The sequence below is a fragment of the Rhinopithecus roxellana genome, chromosome 7, assembly GCF_007565055.1.
Source record: "Rhinopithecus roxellana isolate Shanxi Qingling chromosome 7, ASM756505v1, whole genome shotgun sequence".
Classification (NCBI taxonomy): Eukaryota; Metazoa; Chordata; class Mammalia; order Primates; family Cercopithecidae; genus Rhinopithecus; species Rhinopithecus roxellana.
The window spans coordinates 112,403,618-112,426,041 of NC_044555.1; the positions used below are offsets into that span (position 1 = coordinate 112,403,618).

Sequence of the window (22,424 nt, forward strand, 5' to 3'; positions counted from 1 at the left end):
CTCTCAGGTTTGTCAAAGATCAGATGGCTGTAGATGTGCGGTATTATTTCTGAGGACTCTCTTCTGTTCCATTGGTCTATATCTCTGTTTTGGTACCAGTACCATGCTGTTTTGGTTACTGTAGCCTTGTAGTATAGTTTGAAGTCAGGTAGCGTGACGCCTCCAGCTTTGTCCTTTTGACTTAGGATTGTCTTGGCAATGCGGGCTCTTTTTTGGTTCCATATGAACTTTAAAGCAGTTTTTTCCAATTCTGTGAAGAAAGTCATTGGTAGCTTGATGGGGATGGCATTGAATCTATAAATAACCTTGGGGAGTATGGCCATTTTCACGATATTGATTCTTCCTATCCATGAGCATGGTATGTTCTTCCATTTGTTTGTGTCCTCTTTGATTTCACTGAGCAGTGGTTTGTAGTTCTCCTTGAAGAGGTCCTTTACATCCCTTGTAAGCTGGATTCCTAGGTATTTTATTCTCTTTGAAGCAATTGTGAATGGAAGTTCATTCCTGATTTGGCTCTCTGCTTGTCTGTTGCTGGTGTATAAGAATGCTTGTGATTTTTGCACATTAATTTTGTATCCTGAGACTTTGCTGAAGTTGCTTATCAGCTTAAGGAGATTTTGGGCTGAGACAATGGGGTTTTCTAAATATACAATCATGTCATCTGCAAACAGGGACAATTTGACTTCTTCTTTTCCTAACTGGATACCCTTGATTTCTTTCTCTTGCCTGATTGCCCTAGCCAGAACTTCCAACACTATGTTGAATAGGAGTGGTGAGAGAGGGCATCCCTGTCTTGTGCCAGTTTTCAAAGGGAATTTTTCCAGTTTTTGCCCATTCAGTATGATATTAGCTGTGGGTTTGTCATAAATAGCTCTTATTATTTTGAGGTACGTTCCATCAATACCGAATTTATTGAGCGTTTTTAGCATGAAGGGCTGTTGAATTTTGTCAAAAGCCTTTTCTGCATCTATTGAGACAATCATGTGGTTCTTGTCTTTGGTTCTGTTTATATGCTGGATTACGTTTATTGATTTGCGAATGTTGAACCAGCCTTGCATCCCAGGGATGAAGCCCACTTGATCATGGTGGATAAGCTTTTTTATGTGCTGCTGAATCCGGTTTGCCAGTATTTTATTGAGGATTTTTGCATCAATGTCCATCAGGGATATTGGTCTAAAATTCTCTTTTTTTGTTGTGTCTCTGCCAGGCTTTGGTATCAGGATGATGTTGGCCTCATAAAATGAGTTAGGGAGGATTCCCTCTTTTTCTATTGATTGGAATAGTTTCAGAAGGAATGGTACCAGCTCCTCCTTGTACCTCTGGTAGAATTCAGCTGTGAATCCATCTGGTCCTGGACTTTTTTTGGTGGGTAGGCTATTAATTGTTGCCTCAATTTCAGAGCCTGCTATTGGTCTATTCAGGGATTCAACTTCTTCCTGGTTTAGCCTTGGGAGAGTGTAAGTGTCCAGGAAATTATCCATTTCTTCTAGATTTTCTAGTTGATTTGCGTAGAGGCGTTTATAGTATTCTCTGATGGTAGTTTGTATTTCTGTGGGGTCAGTGGTGATATCCCCTTTATCATTTTTTATTGCATCTATTTGATTCCTCTCTCTTTCTTTCTTTATTAGCCTTGCTAGCGGTCTGTCAATTTTGTTGATCTTTTCAAAAAACCAACTCCTGGATTCATTGATTTTTTGGAGGGTTTTTTGTGTCTCTATCTCCTTCAGTTCTGCTCTGATCTTAGTTATTTCTTGCCTTCTGCTAGCTTTTGAATGTGATTGCTCTTGCCTCTCTAGTTCTTTTAATTGTGATGTTAGAGTGTCAATTTTAGATCTTTCCTGCTTTCTCTTGTGGGCATTTAGTGCTATAAATTTCCCTCTACACACTGCTTTAAATGTGTCCCAGAGATTCTGGTATGTTGTATCTTTGTTCTCATTGGTTTCAAAGAACATCTTTATTTCCGCTTTCATTTCGTTATGTACCCAGTAGTCATTCAGGAGCAGGTTGTTCAGTTTCCATGTAGTTGAGCGGTTTTGATTGAGTTTCTTAGTCCTGAGTTCTAGTTTGATTGCACTGTGGTCTGAGAGACAGTTGGTTATAATTTCTGTTCTTTTACATTTGCTGAGGAGTACTTTACTTCCAATTATGTGGTCAATTTTGGAATAAGTGCGATGTGGTGCTGAGAAGAATGTATATTCTGTTGATTTGGGGTGGAGAGTTCTATAGATGTCTATTAGGTCCGCTTGGTGCAGAGATGAGTTCAATTCCTGGATATCCTTGTTAACTTTCTGTCTTGTTGATCTGTCTAATGTTGACAGCGGAGTGTTGAAGTCCCCCATTATTATTGTATGGGAGTCTAAGTCTCTTTGTAAGTCTCTAAGGACTTGCTTTATGAATCTGGGTGCTCCTGTATTGGGTGCATATATATTTAGGAGAGTTAGCTCTTCCTGTTGAATTGATCCCTTTACCATTATGTAATGGCCTTCTTTGTCTCTTTTGATCTTTGATGGTTTAAAGTCTGTTTTATCAGAGACTAGGATTGCAACCCCTGCTTTTTTTTGTTCTCCATTTGCTTGGTAGATCTTCCTCCATCCCTTTATTTTGAGCCTATGTATGTCTCTGCATGTGAGATGGGTCTCCTGAATACAGCAGACTGACGGGTCTTGACTCTTTATCCAGTTTGCCAGTCTGTGTCTTTTAATTGGAGCATTTAGTCCATTAACATTTAAGGTTAATATTGTTATGTGTGAACTTGATCCTGCCATTATGATATTAACTGGTTATTTTGCTCGTTAGTTGATGCAGTTTCTTCCCAGCCTCGATGGTCTTTACATTTTGCCAAGTTTTTGCGATGGCTGGTACCGGTTGTTCCTTTCCATGTTTAGGGCTTCCTTCAGGGTCTCTTGTAAGGCAGGCCTGGTGGTGACAAAATCTCTAAGCATTTGCTTATCTGTAAAGGATTTTATTTCTCCTTCACTTATGAAACTTAGTTTGGCTGGATATGAAATTCTGGGTTTAAAATTCTTTTCTTTCCAGGTGTTGTGTGTCTCAGTTCCCCTGGCTAGGAAAACGGATCCCCTTCCCCCTTGCGCTTCCAGGTGAGGCGATGCCTCGCCCTGCTTCAGCTCTCGCTGGTCAGGCTGCAGCAGCTGACCAGCACCGATTGTCCGGCACTCCCTAGTGAGATGACCCCAGTACCTCAGTTGAAAATGCAGAAATCACCGGTCTTCTGTGTCGCTCGCGCTGGGAGTTGGAGACTGGAGTTGTTCCTATTCGGCCATCTTGCTCCCTAATTTATATATTCTTATGAGTCATTTGTCAGATGCATGTATTAAGAATTTTTTTTCCTAGTCTGTGACTTACCATTTCATTTTATTTCCTTTTCTTAATAATTTCAACTTTTATTTTACATTCAGGAAGTACACGTGCATGTTTAATACATGAGTATATTGCATGATGCTGAGGTTTAGAGTGCAATTGCTCTCATGACCCAGGTAGGGAGCATAGTATCCAATAATTAGTTTTTAAATTTTTTCTTATTTTAAAAAATTTCAATAGGTTTTTGGGGAACAGGTAGTTTTTGGTTACATGAGTAAGTTATTTAGTGGCATTTTATGAGATTATCGTGCACCCATCACCCGAGCAGTGTACACTGTACTCAGTGTGTAGTCTTTTATCCCTCACCCTCCTCCCACACTTCTCCCAAGTCCCCCAAGTCCATTGTATCATTATTATGCCTTTGTGTCCTCATAGCTTAGCTCCCACTTATAAATGAAAACATACAATGTATGGATTTGCATTCCTGAGTTACTTCACTTATAATAATGGTCTCCAACTCCATCCACATTTCTGTGAGTGCCATTATTTTGTTCCTTTTTATGGCTGAGTAGTATTCCATGGTATACACATGTACCCTTTTTTTTTTTTTTTTTTTTTTTTGAGACAGAGTCTTACTGTTGCCCAGACTGCAGTGCAGTGCAGTGGCACGATCTCTGTTCACTGCAACCTCTGCCTCCCGGGTTCAAGTGATCTTTCCACCTCAGCCTCCCAAGTAGCTGGGAGTACAGGTGTGCACCACATCTGGCTAATTTTTGTATTTTTAGTAGAGACAAGGTTTTGCCATGTTGGCCAGGATGGTCTTGAACTCCTGACCTCAGGTTATTCGCCCACCTTGGCCCCGTATTTTCTTTACCCACTCATTGATTGATGGGCATTTGGACTGATTCCATATATTTGCAACTGCAAATTGTGCTGCTATAAACATGCATGTGCAAGGATCTTTTTCGTATAATGACTTCTTTTCCTCTGGGTAGGTACCCAGTAGTAGGATTTCTAAATCAAATGATAGTCCTACTTTTAGTTCTTTATGGAATCTCCACACTGTTTTCCATAGTGTTTGTACTAGTTTACATTCCCACCAGCAGTGTAGAAGTGTTCTCTTTTCACCACATCCTTGGCAACACCTATTATTTTTTAATTACGGTCATTCTTGCAGGAATAAAGTGGTATCACACTGTAGTTTTGATTCGTATTTCCCTCATAATTAGTGATGTTGGGCATTTTTTCGTATGTTTGTTGGACATTTGGATATCTTCTTTTGAGAGCTGTCTATTAATGTCCTTTGCCCACTTTTTTATAAGATTATTTGTTTTTTTCTTGCTGATTTATTTGAGTTCCCTGTAGATTCTGGATATCAGTTCTTTAAATGAAATGTAGTTTGCAGAGATTTTCTCCCACTCTGTGGGTTGTCTATTTACTCTGCTAATTATTTATTTTGCTCTGCAGAAACTTTTCAGTTTAATTAAGTTCCATCTATTTATCTGTTTTTGTTGCACTTGCTTTTGGTTTCTTGGTCATGAAGTCTTTGCCTAAGCCAATATCTAGAAGGGTTTTTTCAATGTTACCTTCTAAAATTCTTATGGTTTCAGGTCTTAGATTTAAGTCTTTGATCCATCTTGAGTTAATTTTTGTATAAGGCGAGAAAAGAGGATCCACTTTCATTCTTCTACATGTAGCTTGCCAATTATCCTAGCACCATTTGTTGAATAAGGTGTCCTTCCCACTTTATATTTTTGTTTGCTTTGTCAAAGATCAGTTGGCTGTTAGTACTTGGCTTTATTTCTAGGTTCTCTATTGTGTTCCATTGATCTCTGTGCCTATTTTCATAGCAGTACCATGCTGTTTTTGTGACTATAGCCTTATAGTTTGAAGTCGAGTGATATGATACCTCTAGATTTGTTCCTTTTGATAAGCCTTCTTTGGCTATGCCAGCTCTTGTTTGACTCCATATTAATTTTAGGATTGTTTTTTCTAGTTCTGTGAAGAATGATGGTCATATTTTGATGAGAATTGTGTTGAATTTATAAATTGCTTTTGGTAGTATGGTCATTTTCACAATATTGATTCTACCTATTTATGAGCATGGGATGCGTTTCCATTTGTTTGTGTCATCTATGATTTCTTTCAGCAGTGTTCTGTAGTTTTCCTTGTAGAAGTCTTTCCTGTCCTTGGTTAAGTATATTCCTAATTTTTTTTTCAGCTATTGTAAAAGGGTTTGAGTTCTTTATTTGATTCTCAGCTTGGTTGCTGTTGGTGTATAGCAGTGCTGCTGAATTGTGTACATAGATTTTGTATCCTGAACTTTACTGAATTCATTTATCAGCTATTGGAGCTTTATGGATGAGTCTTTATGGTTTTCTAGGTATATGATCTTATCGTCAGTGAACAATGACGTGGTAATATATTTGATTAATACTTGTATATATGCTGTCTTTTACTCACCCTGAAATATGAATATCTTAATGAGTAAAAATTTTGTTGTAACAGTATTTTTCCTTCATTAGGTTGTAACTATTGATCCAGTCTCCTATGTCTTCTGGATTCCTGAATCACAGATGAAAAGTCTACTACTGGTATGATTCCCCTTCCATTACAAATAACTTTCTCATGAATTTGATGACTTTTTTGGATCTTGAGATTCAAATTTTTCTTCAAATCAGGGTTTTTTTGTTTGGTTTGGTTTGGTTTTGAGACTGAGTTTTGCTCTTGTCACTCAGGCTGGAGTGCAAATGTGAGATCTCAACTCACTGCAACTTCTGCCTCCCGGGTTCAAGTGATTCTCCTGCTGCAGCCTCTCTAGTAACTGGGATTACAGGCACCCACCACCAGCCCAGCTAATTATTGTATTTTTAGTAGAGACAGGGTTTCACCATGTTGGCCAGGCTGGTCTTGAAATCCTGACCTCAGGTGATCCACCCACCTCAACCTCCCAAAGTGCTGGGATTACAGGCATGAGCCACCCTGCCCAGCCAAAATCAGGGTCTTTTTTCCTTATTACCTGTTTAAATATGTCCTCTCTTCCACAATTTTCTGGAACTCCTAATATTCTCCCACTCAGACTCCTGGATCTGTTTGTTCTTCAAGTGTCACTTCCCCCAACTATTTCTATTTCTTTATATTTTGCTCTGGTTCTGAATTATTTCTTCCATTAGAGTTTTCAGGTCACGAATATGACATTCCACAGTGACCATCTTCTTTTTCCGTTCATCTATCAAATTAATACCAAATCATATTATTTTAATTCCAGTCAGTATATTTCAATGTTCCCATTACATTATTTATTTAATAATTTGTACTCTTTTTTTTATTTTTACTAAAACCCTTTCCTGACAATTTTAAAATTCTACATAAATAGAGAACACGGAAAAAGTTGTTCAACAAAGTTTACTTCTCATTGTAGCTGAATTTCATTAAGTGCATTATTATTTGTCTTAATCATTTCATGTTTGGTTTATCCTCAGTCTTCAGTTAAGGCTGTTTGGGTTTCTTGAACAGTGGCAGTTTTCCACTGTAAGTGCACAACCTTGAAAGCCATTATTCCTCTGAAGAAGATTAAAAGCTTCACTGATCCCAGAATTCACAAAATACAAGAGAAATTTATCACCTCAAGGACTGTACAACTCAACCCACCAGTTTGTTTTCACATCAAACACTGATAGAGAACAAGATTATGCAGCATCGCAGAACCACAAGCAAACAAGGAGAGGAAGCTCTTCCCTGATTCTTGCCCAAGACCTCTCTGCTACTGATTCCTGGGTTTCTAGTCAGCACAAAGTGCCTCAAGGTTCCATATCTTCTTTACTATCCAGAGATGCTGGTAGAGTCTGTAGACTCAAACGTACCATCCAGGTTTGACAGCTTGCCTGCTAACGTCTCATTCAAAAAGAGAGTTGAGGAAAATTTGATATGGATAAGGATTTAGGCATGTTGCTCTCAAGCCATCATCTTTTCAGAATCCTCCATGCATAGATCAGTTGTTAGCAAACTGTGGACCTTGGGCCAAACTTGGCTCACCAACGCTTTTGTATTCCTTGTTAGCTAGGAATTGTTTTAATGTCTTCAAATGGTTGGAAAAAATAAAAAGATCACTATTTCATGGCACATGAAAGTTACATGAAATTCAAACTTCAGTGTCCTTAAATATACATCCATTCATTGACATGCTGTTTATAGCTGCTTTCATACTACAAGAGTTGAATAGTTACAACAAAAATGTAAGACTTAAAAACTTTATCTGACCCTTCACAGAAAAAGATGATTAATATCTTATATACATCTTGAAAATTATTTTATAATAATTTGTGAATTTGTATCAAAAAGTAAAAAGTGCAGTTGAAAAAATTAAAGCATACTAAGAAAGAAACTATGTATAATTATTAACTCTAGATGCTATTAGAAAAGTGTAAGGTGAAGTACTGGTATTTGTTATCTATCGATGTAGAACAAATTACTCCAGGTTAGTGGCTTCAAAAACACTTATTTTCTATTGCTCCAAAATTGCTGTTGGTTAAAAATACAGAAGTAACTCAAGGTGATTCTAGCTCAGGTTCAATACATGGTCAAGGCTAAAGTCATCTTAAAGCTTGAACGAGCTTGAAGATCCTTCTTTAAGATAGATCATGCACGTGACTATTGCCAGAAGGCCACAATTTCTTGCTAGCTCTATGCAGGAGTTCTTTGTTTCTCACCACATGAATCACTTCATAGGATGCTTGAATGTCCTCACAACATGGCAGATAGATCTCCAAAGTGAGAAAATGGAGAGAAATGGCAACGATGGAGCTGTAGCACCCTTTCTTTAAAATACAGGCATGCAATGTTTAATAATCACAGCAGGATAAATGGGATAACGATCATCTCAAGTATTTATCCTTTGTGTTAAAAACTATCCAATTATACTCTTTTAGTTATTTTTAAATATACAATTTATTATTCACTACAGTCACTCTGTTGTGCTATCAAATATGAGGTCTTATTTATTCTTTCTAACTACTTTTTAGGACTATCTTTACACCTCCAAACCCACCACTCTTCCCAGCTTCTGGTAATTATCATTTTACTGTCTAGTTCATTAAGTTCAATTATTGTAATTTTTAGCTCCCCAAAATAAGTGAGAAAATGGGAAGTTTGTCTTTCTGTGCCTGGCTTATTTCACTTAACATAATGACCACCATGTCCATTCATGTGGTTGCAAATGACAGGATCTCATTCTTTTTTATGGCTGAATAATACTCCATTATGTATATGTACCCCATTTTCTTTATCCGTGTATCTGTTGATGGACACTTACTTAGGTAGCTTCCAAATCTTGAAATTGTGTAACAGTGCTGCAATAAACATGGGAGTGCAGATATATCTTCCATATACTCATTTCCTTTATTTTGCATACATACTTAGCAGTGGGATTGCTGGATCATATGGTAGCTCTATTTTATGTTTTTTGAGGGGCCTCCACTGTGTTCTTCATGGTGGTTGTACTAATTTACATTCCCACCAACAGTGTATGAGTTTCCTTTTCTCCACATCCTTGCCAGCATTTGTTATTGCCTGTCTTTTGAATATAAATCATTTTAATGGAAGTGAGATGATATCTCATTGTAGTTTTGACTTGCTTTTCTCTGATGATCATTGATGGGGAGCATCTTTTCATATATCTGCTTACGATTTGTATGTCTTCTTTTCAGAAATGTCTACTCAGATATTTTGATCATTTTAAAATTCAATTATTAAATTTTTTCCTATAGAGTTGTTTGATCTCCTTATATATTCTTATTATTAATCCTTTGTCAGATGGTTCCTTTGCAAATATTCTCTTCCATTCTGTAGCTTGTTTCTCCACTTCGTTGACTGTTGCCTTTACTGTGCAGAAGCTTTTTAACTTAATGTGATCCCATTTGTCCACGTTTACTTTGGTTGTCTGTGCTTGTATTGCTCAAAAGATATTTGCCCAGAGCAACATCCTGGAGATTTTCCCCAAAGTTTCCTTGTAGTAGTTTCATAGTGTGAGTCTTACATTTAAGTCTTTAATCCATTTTGATTTGGTTTTTGTATACAGCAAGAGATAGGGGTCTAGTTTCATTCTTCTGCATATGGATATCCAGTTTTCCCTACACCATTTATTGGAGAGACTGTCCTTTCCCCAATGTTTGTTCTTGGCGACTTTGTTGAAAATGAGTTCACTTTAGATGTATGGATGTGTTTCTAGGTTCTCTATTCTGTTCCACTGATCTCTGTGTCTGTGTTTATGCCAGTACCATGCTGTTTTGGTTACTATAGCTTTGTATTATAATTTGAAGTCCGGTAGTACAATTCCTCCACTTTTGCTTTTTGTGCTCAGTATAGCTTTGGGTATTCTGTGACTTTTGTGGTTCCACATAAATTTTAGGATTGTTTTTCTATTTCTGTGAAGAATGTTATTGCTATTTTGACAGGGATTGCATGGAATCTGTAAAGTGCTTTGGGTAGTATGGACATTTTAATATTGATTTTTCCAATCTATAAATATGGAATATCTTTCTATTTTTGTGTCTAATTCAATTTCTTGCATCAATATTTTATAGTTTTCATTGTAGGGATCTTTCACTTCTTTGGTTAATTCCTAGGTATTCAATTTTATTTTTAGGTATCATAAACGGGATTACTTTCTTGATTTCCTTTTCAAATTTTTGCTGTTGGAATATAGAAATGCTACTGATTTTTTAATGTTAATTTTGTATTCTACAACTTTACTGAATCTGTTGATCAGTTCTAAGCTTTTTGGTGGAGTCTTTAGTTTTTTCCTAACATAAGAACATATCATCTGAAAACGAGCATAATAGCACTTCTAACTTTCCAATTTGGATGTCCCTAATTTCTTTCTCTTGTGTAATTGCTCTAGCTAGGACTCCCAGTACTATGTTGAATAACAGCAGTGAAAGTGGGCATCCTTGTTATGCTCCTGATCTTAGAGGAAAGGATTTCAGTTTTTCTGCATTCTGTATGACACTAGCTGTGGGTCTGTCATATATAGTTTTTATTATACTGACATATGTTCCTTCTATACTCAGTTTCTCAGGGCTTTTTATCACAAAAAGATGTTGAATTTTATCAATTCCTTATCAGCCTCAATTGAAATGATCAGACAGTGTTTGCCCTTCATTCTGTTGCTATTATGTATCATATTGATTGATTTGTATATGTTAAACCATTATTGCATACCTGGGATAAATCCCACTTGGTCAAGATGAATGATCTTTGCAATGTATTGTTGAATTCAGTTACCTAGTATTTTGTTTAGGATTTTTGCATCAATATTAATAAAGGATATTGATTTGGAGCTTTCCTTTTTTGATGTGGCTGTATCTGGTTTTGGTATTGGGATAATACTGGTCTTGTAAAATGAGTTTAGAAGTATTCCCTCCTCCTCTATTTTTTGGAATATCTTGAGTAGGATTGGTGTTAGCTCTTCTTTAAATGTTTGGTAGAATTCATCAGTGAAGCAATTGGGTACCAGGCTTTTCTTTGCTGGGCAACTTTTTATTGTGGCTTTGATCTTCTTACATATTATTGGTCTGATCAGAATTTGGATTTCTTCACAGTTCAATATTGTTAAGTTGTGTTTGTCTAGGAATTTATCCACTTCTTCTATATTTTCCAGTGTACTGGCATATAGTTGCTCATAGTAGCCAATAATGATCATTTGAATTTCTGTGGTATCTGTAATAATGCCTCCTTTTTCATGTCTGATTTTATCTATTTGACTCTTCTCTCTTTTTTTCTTATTCCAGCTTAAGGATTTTCAATTTTATTTATCTTTTCAAAATACAGACTATTTGTTTAATTAATCTTTTGTATTGTTTTATTTCTATTTCAAGTATTTCTGCTCTGATTTTTGTTATTTCTTTTCTTCTACTAATTTTGGGTTAAGTATACCCTTGTTTGTCTAGTTATTTAAGATGCATCAATAGATTGTTAATTTAAATTTTTTATTCTTTTTTCACATATGCACTTATAGCTATAAACTTCCCTCTTAGTACTGCTTTCACTGTATCCCATAGGTTTTGGTACACTGTGTTTCCATTATCATTTGTTTCAAGACATTTTTCAATTTAATTCTTAATCTCATCATTTACTCACTGATCATTCAGGACCATATTGTTTAATTTCCATGTATTTTTATAGTTTCCAAAATTCTTCTTATTGATTTCTACTTTTATTCCACAGTGGTAAGAGAAGATGCTTGATATTAGTTCAATTTTTCAAAATGTTTTTAAGACTCATTTTGTGTCTTAAAATATGGTCTATCCTTGAGAATAACCCATGTGCTGAGGAAAAACATACCCATTCTGCAGCCCTTGGATGAGATGTTCTACAAATATCTGTTAGGTACATTCGGTGTATAATGCAGATTAAGTCTGATATTTCTGTGTTGATTTTCCATCTAGATTACCTGTCCGGTGCTGAAAATGGAGTGTTGAAATCTCCACCTATTATTGTATTTGGGTCTATCTCTTTTTAATTCTTATAATATTTGCTTTATAAATCTGTGTGTTCCAGTGTTGGAAACACATGTTTATAATTTCCATATCCTCTTACTGAACTGACTCATTTATTATTATGCTGTGACCTTGTCTCTTCTTATAGTTTCTGTCTTGAAATCTCTTTTGTCTAAAATAAGTATAGCTACTCCTGCTTTTTTTTTTTTTCTTTCCATTGGCATGGAACACGTTTTTCCATCCCTTTATTTTCAGTCTATGTGTGCTTCTATAGGTGAAGTGTGTTTCTTGTGAGTGACAAATCATTGGTTCTTTTTTTTTAATCCATTCAGCCACTCTGTCTTTTGATTTGAGAGTTTTATCCATTTACATTCAATGCTATTATTGATAATCAGGAAGCAGGGAATTTCTTCTGCCATTTTGTTATTTGTTTTCTGGTTGTTCTTGAGGTCTTCCTTTCTGTTTTATCTTCCTTCCTGTCTTCCTTTTAGCGAAGGTAATTTTCCCTGGTATTGTAATTCAGTTTCTTTGTTTTTATTTTTATTTTTTGTATATCTGTTGTAGATTTTTTGATCTGAGGTTACCATGAGGCTTGCAAATATTATCCTGTAACCCATTATTTTAAACTGATTGCAACTTAACACTGATTGCATAAACAAACAAGCAAACAACCAAAAAGAAAACCAATATAAACTCTATACTTCAAATTCTTTCCTCCATCTTTCAACTTTTTGTTATTTCTATCTCACACTGTTTACATCTAGAAGTGTTTCAGTTATTATATTTGATTGTTTCATCTTTTAGTCTTTCTTATTAAGATGAGAGTAGTTTACACATTACAATTATGATGTTATAATATTCTGTTTTTATGTGTACTTACTATTACCAGTAAGTTTAGTATCTTCAGATGATTTCTTATTGCTCATTAATGCACTTTTATTTCTGGTCAAAGTACTCTTTTTAGCATTTCTTGTAGGACAGGTCTGGTGTTAATAAAGTCCCTCAGCTTTTGTTTGTCTGGGAGTCTATTTCTCTTTCACGTTTGAAGGATATTTTTGCCAGATATACTATTCTAGGGTAAAAGGTTTGTTTTTTCATAGCACTTTAAATATGTCATACCACTTTCTCCTAGCCTGTAAAGGACCTTGTCTCTTTTGAAAAAAGAAAAGTCTGCTGCCAGTTGTATTGGAGCTCCGTTTTATGCTACTTACTTTTTTTTCTCTTGCTGCTTTTAAGATACTTTTTTTATATTTGACCCTTGAGATTTTGATTATTAAATGCCTTGAGGTATTCTTTGGGTTAAATCTGTTTGGTGTTCTATAACCTCTTGTACTTGAATGTTGATAACTTTCTCTAGGTTTGGGAAGTTCTCTTTTATTATCCCTTTAAATAAACTTTCCATCCCATCTCTCTCTACACCTACACTTTAAGGCCAATAACTCTCAGATTTGCCCCTTGGAGGCTATTTTTGACATCTTGAAGGTATGCTTCATTTTTAAAATTTTTTGTCCTTTGTCTCCTCTGACTGTGTATTTTCAAATAACCTATCTTGAGCTTACTAATTCTTTCTTCTGCTTGATCAATTCTGCTACTAAAGCACTCTGATGCATTCTTCAGTGTGTCAGTTGCATTTTTCAACTCTAGAATTTCTACTTGATTCCTTTTAATTATTTCCATCTGTTTGTTAAATTTGTCTGATAGGATTATGAATTCGTTCTCTGTGTTATCTTGAATTTCTTTGAGTTTCTTCAAAATAACTAATTTGAAATCCCTGTCTGAAAGGTTACATATCTCTGTCTCTCTGGGATTGGTCATTGGTGGCTTATTTAGTTCATTAGTGAAGTAATGTCTTCTTGGATATTCTTGATACTTGTGGATGTTTGTTGGTGTCTGGACATTGCAGAGTTATGTATTCATTGTAGTCTTAATAGACTGGGTTTGTTTGTATCCATCCTTCTTGGGAAGGTTTTCCCGGTATTTGAAGAGACTTGAGCATTGCCATCTAAGCCATGTATGCATTAAGGAGCACTTCAAGCCCAGTAAACTTGTGATTCTTATAGAGTTGTGGAGGCATCCCCTTAATGGTCTTTGGTAAGTTTTTGAAGGATTCTCTGTATTAGCAGGCAGAAACTCTTGTCCTCTTCCTTTATCTTTCCTAAATAAATGGAGTCTCTTCCTCTGTGCTGAGATGCCTGGAGCTGGGGGTAGGGTGACATCAGCACCCCTGGGTCACCAGCACTAAAACTGCACTGGACCATACCTGAAGCCAACACAGCACTGGGTCTCACCCAAGGCCTACTGTAACCACTACCTTGTTACCTCCTAAGTTTGTTCAAGACTCTAGTACTCTACAATAAGCAGATGGCAAAGTCAGCCAGGCTTTTGTCCTTCCATTCAGGGTGGTGAGTTTCCCCAGCCCCCAGGCAGGTCCAGAAATGACATTCAGGAGCCAGGGACTGGAGTTAAAAACCTTACAGATGTACCTGATGTTTCATTTAATTATGGCTAAGCTGGCGCTGAAATCAAGAGGCACAGCCCTTCCCACCCTTCCTTCCAATTTCCACAGGCAGAGAGGCTTCTCCCCATGGCCACCACCACCATAGGCCCATGGGGAGTAGTGTCAGGCTCCTGCTGATGTTCACTTAAGACCCAAAGCCTCTTAATTCAGCTTGTGTTGAATGCTGCCAGCCTTGGGACTCACCCTTCATGGAAGTGGGCTCCTCTCTTGTCCAGTGAGTCAGAAATGCCATCCACGTGCCATGGCCTGGAATCAGGGACCCCAAAAGCCTGCTTGGTGCTCTACCCCACTGCAGCCAGGCAGGTACCTAAGGTGCAAAACAAAGTCCCCTTTACTTTTCCCTTGACTTTTCTCAAGCAGAAGTATCTCGCTGTAGCCACCACATCTGGGAATGTGCTGGGTCTCGTTTGATGTCAACACATCTCAGAATCTACCCCAAGGCCCATAGCAAGTACTGCCTGACTACCATTGCTGATTATTCAGAGCCCAAGGGCTCTTTAGTCAGCACATGATGTATCCTGTCAGGATTTGGTCCTTCCCTTCAAGGCAGTGGGTTTTCTTTTGTCCCAGGGTTTGTGTAGAAACGTCATCCAGGAGCTAGGGCCTGGAATGGGGGCCTCATGACTCTCACTGGTACCCTAGCCTTCTGTGGCTGAGCTGGTATCCAACATGCAAGACAAATCCTTCCCACTCTTCCCTCTCCTTACCTAACGCAGAAGGAAAAGGTCTTTTTTGGAGTCACAGCTGGGCAGTGTGGGGTTAGGGGAGGGGTGATGCCATCACTCCCTTAGCTGTCCTAATTGATGTTTCACTAGGTTGTGTGTGCCCCAGTTCCACTGACTCTGAATCCAACACTGCACCAGGTCTCACCTAGGAGTTGCAGTGTTTCTGGCCTAGACTGCCTTTCAAGTTTATTTAGGACCCCAGAGTGCTTTAGCCTGCCATGGTAAGGCTTGCCAAAACTCAACTTCCAACTGCTGGGATGGGTGATTCCCCTCTGGCTAGAGCTGTTCTCAGTGTTTCCTTCGACAGCCGGAGTCTCATGAGGGAGCTGAGTTCAGCTTGGCTTTGCTTTCCACTGTGGCAGGGCAGCACTGAGTTCAAGGCAAATCCCACAATCACTGTGCTTTTCTCCAGCAAGTGCACAGATTGTTTATCAGTGCCACACAGCAGCTGCCAAGGGATGCAGGATGGGTGGCATCAGTGATATAAGACTATCTTTCCTACCTGCTCCAATGCCTCTTTCAAAGATATGAAGTTAAATCCAGGTACTATGATTGCTCACCTTATTTTTGGTTTCTATTAAGGTGATTTTTTGGTGTGGATAGTTATTAAATTTGATCTTCCTGCTGGATGGGGGATCATTGGAGGCTTCTATTTGTCCACCTTGCACCTTGTAGCACCTTTCATGACCCAGTCTCCAAAGTTACATATCATCATTTCCACTTTTTTTATTCTTTAGAAGAAAGTCACTAAGTCCAACCTATACTCAAGGGACAGGCAATTAAACTCTACTTCTTGAAGGGAGGAGTGGCAAAGAATTAACGACCATTTTTTAAATCCACTATAATGCAGAGATCAAAATTTTGAAGGTCACAATACTCTATTAGAAATTATATGCATAATCTTCAAAGCAATAGAGCAGAAAAGAGGTAATAAGAAAAAAAGATGACAAAAAATAGCATGAAATATGACAGGAGAAATAACTACACAATTTAATATATAGTAAATAGAAAATCAAGTGGTTGGAATGATTCCAAGCATATCATTAATCACAATACATTTTAAAGGGTTGTGTTCTCCAATTTATTGAAAGATTCTCAGACTAAATTTTTAAAAATTGAATGCATTTTTTTTTAAAAAAAGAAACCTAAAACAAAATGAACAAGACAGGTCAAAAAAAAAAAAAAAAAAAAAAAAAAAAGAAAAGAAAAAAGGATACAGAGTATTTGAAGAACATTTAACAGAAATGATCTAATACTGATTTAGAGAAACTTTTATTCAAAGAAAATCTACGTATGAAACAGTCTTAAAAATTAACTATGCTCTATTTCATACACACATACACACACACACACACACACACACACACACACATGCTTTCACACACACATCTCAGGAAATTATAAAAGTAAATGTCATTGAGGCAAAATCTATTGATAATGCAATAAACTTAGGCATCAACCAGAAAATGGTGACTGTAAAACAAAACAAAATGAAAACTACAAACAACAAACAAACAGAGATTCAAAAATCTATTAGAGGTAGTTTCTTAAATTAGACACTTGAAATAGTATAATGTAGCAACTCTGGAATTAAAATTATTTCCTTCTTCTTGGGGTTTGCTGTTGTTGCTTGTTTTTGTTATTGCTGCTGGTTCTACTGTTTGTTTAGTTACTTTCACGGACTAAGACTGCAAATTCTGTGCTCTGTCATGTGTGGCCACTGAAGTCTCTGATTGGTTAGCTTAGTTGTCAGCTAATAATTGGATAGAGTTTTCAATAAACGCCTTGAGCCATCTGCTATCTGCCCATTAGTCACTTAGTAACTATGTTGGTTCTTGGTTCAACTGCCATAATATCATAGTGCTTATGTTCAAGTAGTCCTTATTTTACTTCATAATGACCCCAAAGTGCAAGAGGAGTGATACTAGCAACTCAGATATGTCAAAGAGAAGCCATAAAGTGCTTCCTTTAAGTTAAATGGTAAAAAAACTTTTGACTTTAAAAGGAAAGAAAAAATATATATATGCTGAGGTTGCTAAGAGGTACAGTAAGAATGCATCTTCTACCCATAAAATTGTGAAGAAAAAATAAATGTATGCTAGTTTTGCTATTGTACCTCAAGCTGTAGATACTATAACCAAAGTATATAAGTACTTAGCTAAGATGAAAAAGGCATTGAATTTGTGGGTAGAAGACATGAATAGAAACATGTTGCAATTGATGGCAACATATTGCACCAGAAAGCATTAAGCCTATATGAAAACTTAAGCACGGGATCCCCTGAAATGAGTGACATGAAGTCATTTGCTGCAAGTAAGGGATGATTACACAGATTCAGGAATAGGTTTGGACTAAAAATGTAAAAATTACTGCAGAATCTACATCTGCTAATGAAGAAGGTACTGCCACATTTCCAGAAGAGTTGAAGAAGTTGATTAAGGAGAAAGGATACCATGAAAAGCAAGACTTCAATTGTGATAAAACTGGACTTTTCTGGGAGATCTCCAATAGAGCTTAAAAATTCATGAACATGCAAAGAAGGCACCAGGGTATAAAGAAGGACAGATTAACTCTGATACTAGTGGCAATGATGCAGGGCATATGATAAAGCCAGGAGGAGTGTGCAGAGCAATGAACCCATGTACTTTCAAAAACAAAAATGAAAATTGTCTGCCTATGTTCTGGCAACATAATCAGAAAATATAGGTGACAGTCATCTTGTTTATGGAATAGTTCTACCAATGCTTTTTCCTGGAAGTGAGAAAATATTTGGAAGAATGGTTGGAATTTAAAGTTGTATTAATAATAGACAATGCACATGGCCATCTTGAATCTGTTTGCTATGAAAATAAAAATGTCCAGGTTGTATTTTTACCTCACAATACAACCTCATTGCTTCAGCTCCTTGACCAAGGCATCATTTGATTTGTTAAGGCCACATATGCATGTCTGGTATTTGATAACGTTCAACAAGAATTTGATGCAGACCTTAGTCTGGACATAAAACAGTGCTGGAAATCATTCACTATTGTTGGTGCAATAACATTCAGCAAAGCTGCAACTGATGAATTAAAACCAGAAACTATAATGCCTGCTGGGAAAACTTGTGAAGTCATGAATGATTTTAGTCTTCCCAAGGATCAGTGGAGAAGTTAGAAAAATCATTCATGCAGCAAGACAAGTTGGTGAAGAAGTATTTGTTGACCTGCTTGATGAAGAAACGGAAGAATATATTGAAGGCCAATGAGAAGTGTTAACAAATAGGAACTAGAAAAACTTGAGTCATCTACAGAGGAAAAGGAAGATGAAGAAACTGAAGCAGAACTGGATTGCTGAAATTTGTTAAAGTGTTTCAAATTGCATAGACATTAATAAATAAAATTATGAATGCAATCCTCTGTTAGAACAAAACATTTAAATCACCCACATGTCAACAGAAAAATTATAACTTCTACAACAACACTTTGATGAGTTAAATAGAGACAACTTCCCATTACAATGTTCTTCCAAAATGTTTCCACACACACCCAAAAAAACCTTCAACTATCGAGGATCCCTGTATTAGTCCGTTTTCATGCTGCTGTTAAAGACATACCCAAGACTGGGTAGTTTACAAAGAAAAAGAGGTTTAATGGACCCACAGTTCCACGTGGCTGGGGTAGCCTCACCATCGTGGTGGAAGGTGAGGGGCATGTTTTACATGGCGGCAGACAAGGGAGAAAATGAGAACCAAGCGAAAGATTTTCCCCTTATAAAACCATCAGATCTTGTGAGACTTATTCACTACCCATGGGAACAATATGGGGGAAACAGCCCCCATGATTCAATTAACTCTGCTAGGTCCCTCCCATAATACACAGAAATTATGAGAGCTACAATTCAAGATGAAATTTGACTGGGGACACAGCCAAACCATCATCTATTCCTGGCATCCAACCATGGACATTATCATGGCTTGATGATCTAGGATCACCCAAGGTAGAAGATCCTCCTTCTGATATATTGTCAGAAGGTCTGTATTAGCCTAGTGATATGTCACAATGCCTACATCATTCACCTCACATGATTCTCATCACATAGGCATTGTATCATCTCATATCATCACAAGAAGAAAGGTGAGTACAGTACACTAAGATAGTTTGAGAGAGACCACATTTATATAACTTCTATTACAGTATACTGTTATAAGTGTTCTATTTAATTATTATTGTTGTTAATCTCTTGGTGTGCATAATTCATAAATTATACTCTATCATAGGTATGTGTGCATAGGAAAAAATGTATATAGGGTTTAACACTATCTGGGGTTTCAGGCATCCACTGGGGGCCTTAGAATATATCCCTCACAGATAAGGAAGATTATTGTTATGAAGAGCTGGAAGGGGGATGGGAATAGGCTAGTTAAAATATCACAAAGCTTATGGTTCTTACCATGATTTAAACATGTTTTCAAAATAAACACTCCTCAAATTATTGCAAGTCTTTTTTGGTTAGTTTCTATAATTCTGAAAATTTAATTTGGACAATTTTAGCTAGAGTTTTTATATACTTTATAAAGAAGTAGAATTTTGGAGGTTTTTACTGCACCATTCTGGAAGTGCTTCTCCTAGATTATTTCTGAGTTAAAGACAACTTTATGATGGAAATTACAGATAGCTTTAAAGCAAACAAAGAATTAAAAACCACATATCTACCTCTGGCCAACATTTATTCAGTATAGAATTTACACCATAGAGTGCATTAACTAGAAAAAATAAAGGCCAACAACAAATAAATTTCATTTATAATTCAGGAAACAATGAAAAGAATCAACATAAATAAAGCCAAATAAAGTATAAGAGAGGAATTAAAGATGTAACAAGGAAACCTTGAAATGTAACAAAACAATCCCTGTGGAACTCAAAAGTCATTCAATATATTTTAATGAAGCCTTAAATAAGTGCTTTCAATGCTCTAGAGCAGCACTGTTCAATAGAACTTTCTGTAGTGATGGCAAATCTGCACTATAATCTGCACCGTCTAATTTGGTAACCACCATTTACACTTGAGCCTACTGAGCACTTGAAATGCAACTGTGTAACTGAATTTTACATTTTATTTATATTTAATTAAGTAAAAATAAATAAACAAATTTAAATATGTTTAATTGCTATAATATATTATACTATTAAATTAATATAATACAACACTAAATTATATAATGTAATTATATTTAATTAATATAAAATCATATTAAGCTATAGCAATTAAAATATGTGATTAATTTAAATTAATTAAATATAAATAATTTAAAATAGTCACTTAGTCACATTGCTGAGTCCTGACGGATGAGAGGGAGCCAGCCAAATAAAGAATGAAAAGAATGACATTCTGTGAGAGGACATGGCAATTGAAAAGACTTTAAAGTACGAACAAGAAAGCCCTTTTTAAAAAAGTGAACAAGAGCCAGTGTAGTTGGAGAGGCAGGAACCAAGCGAAGAATAGCCAGAGATGGCATCAGACAAGTAAGTGGGGATGAGCTCATGCAGTCTTAATAAAAACCAAGGGAAGGTGCTTGAATTTTTTTCCCATTGCAATGGGAAACTACTGAAAGTATAATTTGTATTTTAATATGATCAATCAAATGCAATATAGAAAACGAATTGAGTGTGGGTGAGAAAAACAGCAAGACCAATTCAGAGATGATAGCAATAACCTAGACCAGATATTATGATATTTTTGACTAAAACTTTTAGTTTTGAGGATGATGCAAAGTGATTAGATATAGAATATATTTTATTGGTAGAAGGAACAGGACTTGCTGGTAAAGGTAAATTTAAAAATAAAAAAAACAAGATTTTTTAAAAGACTAAAGGAAAATGAACAGACGTTTGGCAATTTTGACTAAGAAAAAAATAGAGAAATCACAGCATTTAAATGAAAAAGAGAATATAACCACAGGTACAAAAGAGATGTTTTAAGTATAAGTGTAAAGCATAAAGCTATGTACAATTTCAATCAAAACATTAAAACCTATATTAAGTGCAATTAAAGCTACATAAATTGTCAAAAATAGAACATCCCAATAGACAATAAGCAACAAAATAAATTAAAATTTAGTCAAAGACCTATATCCTTAATAGGTATAGGTACAAGGCCCAAATGGCTTTATATGTGAGTTCTAATAACCTCCAAGGCATAAGTAGTGCCTAACTTGAACTGTTTGAAAGTATAAAGAAGTTGTAAAACTAACCATTTATTTTACCAGAAAAATATATCACAGGAAAGAAAAGTGAAGCAAATTTCACAAATGAAAACAGATGCAAAAGTTCTAAATAAAATGTTAGGAAATCAATCCACCACTATGTCAAAAAATAACATATCATGACCAAGTAAGTTTCATTCTAGACATACCAACATGGTAACACACTGTAAATTCTATCATTATAGTTCTTCATATTATCAGATTAAAAGGAAAATATTATCTCAAGAAGTATTTCAATTGGTAACATTTAGTATTCATTTATGATTATAAAAATCCTCTTCTCATTTCAATAGTAGAAAAAAGCATATTAATTTAGTAAAGGGTATCTCATAAAACCATACAGTAGGATAACTGCTTCAGACCATTTTTGGTTGACTTGTAGCAGACCAAACCTATCGCCAAGAAGAACTTAAAAGGTTGGATGAAGAGTGGAGTGGCTGTCAGAGATGCCTGATGTTTTGGCCTAAGGACCAGTCAGTGAGGCAATGGAGCAAGCAAGGGATCACTTACACCTGAGATGGACTACAGACCAGCACATGCCAGAGGTGGAAGTTCAAGTCAAATACAGAACAGCTGCACTGAGCAACCAAGAGTGTCAACTGTACCTGAGGCATTCTCAGCAGCAGCAAGTGCCTGTGGTGGATTTCCAGGCCAGACTGAGACAAGCATTCATAACTGAGACACCAAGATGTGGTAAAAGCCATACTGGAACAATGAGGAAGCTGAATCCGAGTAAAAACCAGGCTCCATCTACTGTTTGCTTCTGCTTATTCGGGAAGGAATGAGTGATAGCCTAATAAAAAGAGAAATGAGCAACTTTGAAATCCTAAGTAAGAATAAAAAGAATTGAGGCCTTCGTCATGTTTTTATTTTTGCTGCTGTGGAAGCTGTATCTTTAGGTAAATACATAATATAAACATTTCTGGATACAGAGATGCTGTTCAGAGAAAATATTTCATTTTCTAGAAGAATATTTATGTTGCCAAACATAAGGACAGTTGAAACGGTCCATCAGAGGACTTCATGGCCCATGTGACCTATTTTTACCTCTCTTCTCCCAAGCAGAGGCAAAATATCCACAAAGAAAAATCCTAAGTGGAATTGGATAGGAATAGTAAATCAAG

At 36.3% G+C, this 22,424-nt stretch overlaps 1 pseudogene; it reads left to right on the forward strand.

The window, feature by feature from the left end:
- Nucleotides 1-21,785: 21,785 nt before the first annotated feature.
- LOC115898655 lies at nt 21,786-22,150 on the forward strand (annotated as a pseudogene).
- Nucleotides 22,151-22,424: the final 274 nt, after the last annotated feature.